Source organism: Panthera pardus, unplaced genomic scaffold (assembly GCF_024362965.1).
Source record: "Panthera pardus isolate Hobbes unplaced genomic scaffold, ASM2436296v1 HiC_scaffold_2, whole genome shotgun sequence".
NCBI classification, from domain to species: domain Eukaryota; kingdom Metazoa; phylum Chordata; class Mammalia; order Carnivora; family Felidae; genus Panthera; species Panthera pardus.
In genome coordinates, this window is record NW_026526765.1 from 123,090,178 (window position 1) to 123,096,177 (window position 6,000).

A 6,000-nucleotide genomic window follows, 5' to 3' on the forward strand; every position below is an offset into this window, starting at 1 on the left:
AGCTCCCCAGGGCTGACTGAGAACTCAGACGCCAACCTTCCTCAGCTGTTCCCACCCCTTCCCAGGACAAAAATCACCCCCTCTCCCTCCTCCCCAGGAGAGAACGATTTCCGTTCTGGGAGGGGGGTGACAGCTGCAGAGCGGGCCACTACCCCCCCCCCCCCTCAGCTCCTGCTTGAGTCTCATCCAGGGAAACTGCTAAATCAACACTAGACAGTAGTAGGTAGCACCGACCTCAGTCTCCCCTCATCGCTCTCAAAAAAAGAGTTGGGAGGAGACCTCGGGTACCAGTTCCTGGGGTTCCTGCGGCAGTTGGGACCCAGGATACGGGGTCTTTCGGGAGGGGGCTCACGCGAAGCTTAGGCCAGTGCGACCGGTAAAAACATCTAATTGAAATGCTCTCAGTTGCACGGAAGGACACCCCCGCCCCCGCGGGCCGGGGCAGCTGAGGTGGCGCCGGGCGTTCAAATAGCGCTCCAAACAAGTCCGCAGCGACCGCGCACGCAGCCCCCGCCAGGCGGCCCCAGCGGAAAACTTGAAAGGGACTCTGTTTGCCAGCCGCCCGGGGCGGCTCCGGCGGGGGCGAGGGCCGAACGAACACACAAGCCCCCCTCCCCAGCGCTTCCTGAGCAAACGCGGGGGGGCTGGGCCCACCACAAAACCGAGGGCTCCGAACAGCGCCCGCCGCTCAGGGAAAGGCGGAGGTCAAGAAGCTGGCTCGCCGGATCCCGGTTCAGCTCTCCCCCAACACGAAGATGCGACTCGCAGACCACCCAGGATCCTGGGGGCAAAGTAGGGCGCGGCTGCCTTCAGACCCTTGTCTCGGGAGAAAAAGGAAGGTGTGGGTCTTGACGGATGAGTCCCTACAGAACCCCCCAAATCTGCTGCTGCCTCCTTGCAGCCCATGGCACCAGCCCAACTCCGCGCACCCCTTCCGAGCGGGGAAGAAAAAAAAAAAAAAAAAAAAAAAAGCTATCTTGCTCCCTTATTGGGCGCTTCAGCTCTTCTGACAGGACCCGGAGGCAGCCCCCCAATTTAAAAACTGGGGTCACTCACTTTCTGTCGATTCTACAAATAAACAAAGCCAGGCGCACCCCGCGCTCCCCGCCGGAAAGCAGCCCATTCCGGGAGAGGACAACTTCCCCCAGCAAGAAAATTAACACATTCTTCTCGCGGCGGTTCAGCCCCTCGCTCTAGGGAAGCAAAGGGGAGGGGGGCTTGGGGCCGAACTTCATGGGTAAATTTGGGGCCAAAGCAGCGAGGCAGGCGCCTGGGACACCCGCCTCCCACACTCCGCAGCTACAGGAACACCCCCAGTCTCCCTCCCTGGCTTTGCACGCTGCTTGGCCACGCGGAGCTCGGGAGACAGGCTGAAAGACTCCCCAAGGCTGGAGAGGACGGGAAAGAGAGGCCTCGGAGAGCGGAGGTTGTGGTGGGGGTTGATACTTAGACGGTAAAAAAGAAGGGGGGAAAAAAAAGGTCAAACTTGATCAGCCCGCCAGGCACCCGGCGGGCAGCGGGGGCGAGGAACCATAGGGGAAATATAGAAGTGGCCGCCCCCTCCAAGTGGAGGGGTGAGACTCAGCCACGCGTGGTCCAGGGCAGCAGTTACTGTAGCCCCCAAAACACAGGGCTGCGAGGGGTCTGACGGGGGGAGTGCGCGCCGCATATCTCCAATCAGCCGCCCCCGCAGGCGGAGCGCCCGCCCAACACCAAGAGGTGAGGACCCGGGCTCCCGCCGCCCCAGCGCCCTCAAGCTCGAGTACTTGGGGAGGGGACGGTACCCCGCAGGGAGAGCCTCGGTCCCAACCCACGGCGCCCAAACCGCAGTCCCCGACCCTAAAACCCCTCTTTTTGTCTGTACTCAGTGATCTGCGACCGAGCCGACTGCGGCTTGGGGAGGCTTGAGTATAGCAGCGGCCACCGAGCGATCACCGGCGCTAGGGCTCCCAGGCTACAGGGCTCCGCGGCTCAGCCTGCGGGCGCCCCCCGCCCCTCCCAAACACGGACCCCTCCTTTCCCGTCCCTGGCTCTCCGCACCTGAACTTCGGGGGAGCTCGCGCCGCCAAACTTTCCGCCGACTTGCAGCGAACTCCGGCCCCGGCCGCGCACCGGGCCCCGAGGGAGGAGAGGGAGGTAGGCGGGGAAGGGGAGGGGGCCGGCCTCCGGGGGGGTCGGGGGAGGGCCGTGGCCCGACACCTACCGGCTCTCAGAGTCGTCCAAGCCGCCACGGCCGCCGCCGCCGCGAGGCCGAGGGGGAGGGGTGGGGCGGGGAGCTGCGCTCCGCTCTGGGCACCACCGCCGCGGTGCGCTCCACTCCAGCCGCGCAGCCCGCCGTGCCCGGGTCCGGAGCCGGAGTCACGCCGCCGCGGCTGGCCCGAGGCGGGGAGGGGGGGGAGCCTGCAGCACCTGCCCCTCCTCCCCCTCCCCGCGGCCCAAATTAAAAAACAACAAAAAGCAACTAATCACCCCCGAGCGAAGCGCGGCGCGGCGGGCGGAGGGCGCAGCGTGAGGCGTCCGGACTCAGCAGGCGGCGCGCATGGCTGGGCGCAGGCTGGGCAGGGCTGGGACGCGGGGCCCGGCTTCGGGGGGCAAGGTTCGGCCGCTCTTCTCGCTCGGCTCGGGCGCCTGCTCTTGCCGCCGCCGCCGCCTCTGCTGCCGCCAGTGCCGCCGCCTCTACATCCCCGCTCAGGCTCCGCCGCCTCTGCCGCCGCCGCCGCCGCGCGCCCGCCCGGGCAGGAGCTCTGAACGCTGCCCGGGGGCTGCCGGCAAAACCCGGACCGGACTCGACGCTCCCTCCTCTCCCCCCCCCCCCCACCCCGCCCGCCCGCCCGCCTCCACCTCAGCTCCCCTCCCTCCTCCCTCCGCCTCCCTCCCAGCGCAGCTCTGGCCACTTGGACGCCGCAGGCTCTGAGGCCGGAGCCGCAGCCACTGCGCCTCGAGCTCCCCACGCTCTGACGAGGTCGGCCCAGGCTCAGCTCCCCAGCGCGCCCCGTCTTCATCTCTTTTTTCCGCAACTTTACAAAAAATAAGAGGACCTTCCCTATTTTGTGACGACCTGGTCTCGACGACCTACCTCGCGGGGAAATCCGCGGTCCCTCTGCCCCCTTGCCTAAGCACGCCGGAAGCTACCTGGACCAGTAGGGAGGGCTTGGCCTCTCCCCTCAGCTCTGGTACGCGTAGGGCCTGGAACTTCTAGCCTAGGGCACTTGGAGCTAGACGCCGGTTCAAAGACCCCACCCTTCCCCAAGCACTTTCCGGGACTCAGTAGGCTCTAGTTCCCGGGAAGACTAGGAGAGAAGATTCTTGTCCCCATTTTACAGATGAGGAAAGCGGTCTAAGAAAGGACATTTTCTCTCCTACTCCAGCGCTAGTCCAAGCCCTGACTCCTGGGGCTAAGGCAACTACATTGTGGATCCCTGAGACTGTGGCCTACAAACGGAGCCTGCAACAGTGCCTGGCACAGAGCAGTACTCAGTAGAAACTGGTTGAAAGAGAACAAAAGCCCAGGGTACAGATTTGCGCCCGAATATCCTTCCCCTCACTCAGTGCCCCCTCCATCTGCCCAGCTTGGGCTAATCCTAAAGCTGCAGATGTCTTCTCTTCACTTCAGGGGCCCACAGAGCAAGCCCCAGGCTCATATAATCCCAAACTGCAGATAATCCCAAAGTGGGAAGTTTCTCTGATTCTGTGGAATTTGTAAGGTGGGTTTATGTTTCCTCCAGGCAAAAAACAAAAACAAAACAAAAAAACCCGACTGGAGACCCTAATAAGAGAGGGGTAGCGTGCCCAGGAAGTCTGCCTGGGGTTATATGTACACCCCCAAATCTATTGCAGCTCAGATAAGAGAGAGTTAACAGCCTCTAACCCCGTGCCTCCAGCCACTGGCACAGCCTTGGTGGGAGAACTGAAACCAGCTCCCACCTCACTGCTTCCTCTCTGTGTGGCCTGCCTGTCTCCAAGGCAGGAGAGGGCCTTGGGGCCTGGGTCTTCTGGGAGCAGCCCATTCCCCAAGCCTTCTAAATTTGGCCTTGGGACCTTGACCCAACCAGGCATAGGGGAGTTAGGGAGATGTCAAAGGGCAGAGTTCATCTGAAATGTGTTGCTTCTTTACCCATCTTGACCTTCCAAGCCACAGGCAGTGACCCCTCCAGAGACATCGTGGACACTCCCTCCTTTCCACAAATGCTGAGAAGTGTCCTTCCTTAACTAAGGGCTAAGAATGGCTCCTAAGGGAGGTGTTTAGCCCTCTTCTCTTCTCTCCTCTCTTCTCTCCAGCACCCTTCCTCAAAGCCACCTCAAACAAACAAACCATGTGAGTAAAAGCAAGGTACTTGCTATGGGAACACAGTTTTAAGAAAATTGAACACCTCTAGATTACCACCCTAAACTGCTTAAAGAGAGACATTCTGGGCCCCACCCTGAGTGTCAGGTACTGTACTGGGTACTAACCATATAAGAAAAAGGAGGCAGAGTCCCAGGTCTAGATCCTCCAGAATCTCTAAGTACTTAGCCCACCTCTACTTACCTTTCTGGGGAAGCTGAGCACTGACTGTGAGGGGGAACTTATTCCCCAGGAGTTAGCAGCAGGCCTCAGAGGACTAGGAGCAAAGAAATGAAACTCAGTCCTGAAGGGCTCCTACAGTCTAGGGTCAGTGCAGAATCAGGTTCTGCACACCCAAAAAAAGCTTCATGCTGGTGATATTCATGGAGAGTGGGTAGTAGCTCCACCTAAGGGAATTATTATTACCCACTTTGTGTGTGTGTGTGTGTGTGTGTGTGTAAGACCTCTGCCCACCTCTGGCCCCCACTCCCCGCCCCCCCTCCCAACGAAGTCAGGAGGGCAAAGGCCAAGGGGTGGCAGGCTGCAATGAAGATGAGCCAAATGATCCCAATGATGACTTTCTCAGGCAAGGAGTATTGGTATATGCCTGGCCCAGTTTAGAGGTTGGATCTTGGAACCTTGGTCTTCTCCTGGAGGGAGACTCAGACTCTCACCTATTCAACCCAGGTAGGAACCAAAGAAGAGAGAGGCAGAAGTATCCATAGGGAGAACACAACCTGAAAGGAAATGTCATGTGCAGGCCATCCACAGAGAACTTTCCCTATAACAAACAAGTGGGGGCACCCAGAAAGGACTCCTGGGAGGTCTCTGGAGAGCATCCCCACCCAGACCCCTTCCACAAGAAGTGAAGCCATCCTGGTTCACTGTTCTCACCTCATTCCTTGCCTCCAAAAAAGAATATTTAGGTTTCACATTGTTATGCAACCAATCAGCTTAGATTCAGCTATCAAATTTCTGAAGTCTCCAGCACCTTGCAGAGAAAGAGGAGCCCTGCACCCACCTTCACTATATTCTGGGTAGGAGTGTGACAGTCCAGGATCCTGTCCTGGTTATGATATCCACACCTGGCATTTATGAAGCTTTTATGAGTAGGGCATCAGGCTAAACAGCTAGGTACATAAACTCATTTAATCCTTTATTCAGCCTCAGCAGTAGTATCATCCCCATTTGTCAGATGAGGAAACTTAAGTGAGACTGGCACCAAAGTTGTTCTCCTAACCCCTGAGGTGATTTGCTGTCCTAGTGAGTCTTCTCACAGATGGATGTGCCCTGGGGTTCACCTCCATCACTTCCGGTAGTGATTCCTCAGAACCCATAAGCTCCAGCCAAGCCCCTTCCCCAGCTCAACCTGACTTCCCTAATCAGCCCTAGGACTGCCTGCAATCCCTGGGCCCTGCAGACCAACACTATCCAACGCTTGTGGTTCCCTCAGACACCCCAAAAATCCCTTCACGTTTCCATGGCTGAGGGTACTGTTCTCTCTGGCCAGGAGGGCCTTCATCAAGCTTATCTCATGAACTCCTCGCTGAAGACCATGGCATGTGTCACCTCCCACTTCTTTGACTTCCATTCCCAGCATCAGTTTGGCCCGAATCTACAGGGCTACTGCTAGCCTCTGTACAAAGTAGAAAAGGTACTCTCTTTTGGCAGATGTA

General features: G+C 59.0%; 1 protein-coding gene across 3 annotated transcripts in view; it reads right to left on the reverse strand.

Moving 5' to 3' along the window:
* CXXC5 (CXXC finger protein 5) overlaps positions 1-2,749 on the reverse strand; it is a 35,288-nt gene extending 32,539 nt beyond the window's left edge. The window contains exon 1 of one of the 3 annotated variants that reach the window (XM_053907439.1): positions 2,204-2,749. The gene's annotated coding sequence lies outside the window, so the exon portion shown is untranslated. Of the gene's footprint in view, positions 1-2,040; positions 2,166-2,203 lie in introns of those variants that run through there. The other 2 variants (XM_053907438.1, XM_019424357.2) reach the window with 2 other exon arrangements.
* Positions 2,750-6,000: the final 3,251 nt, after the last annotated feature.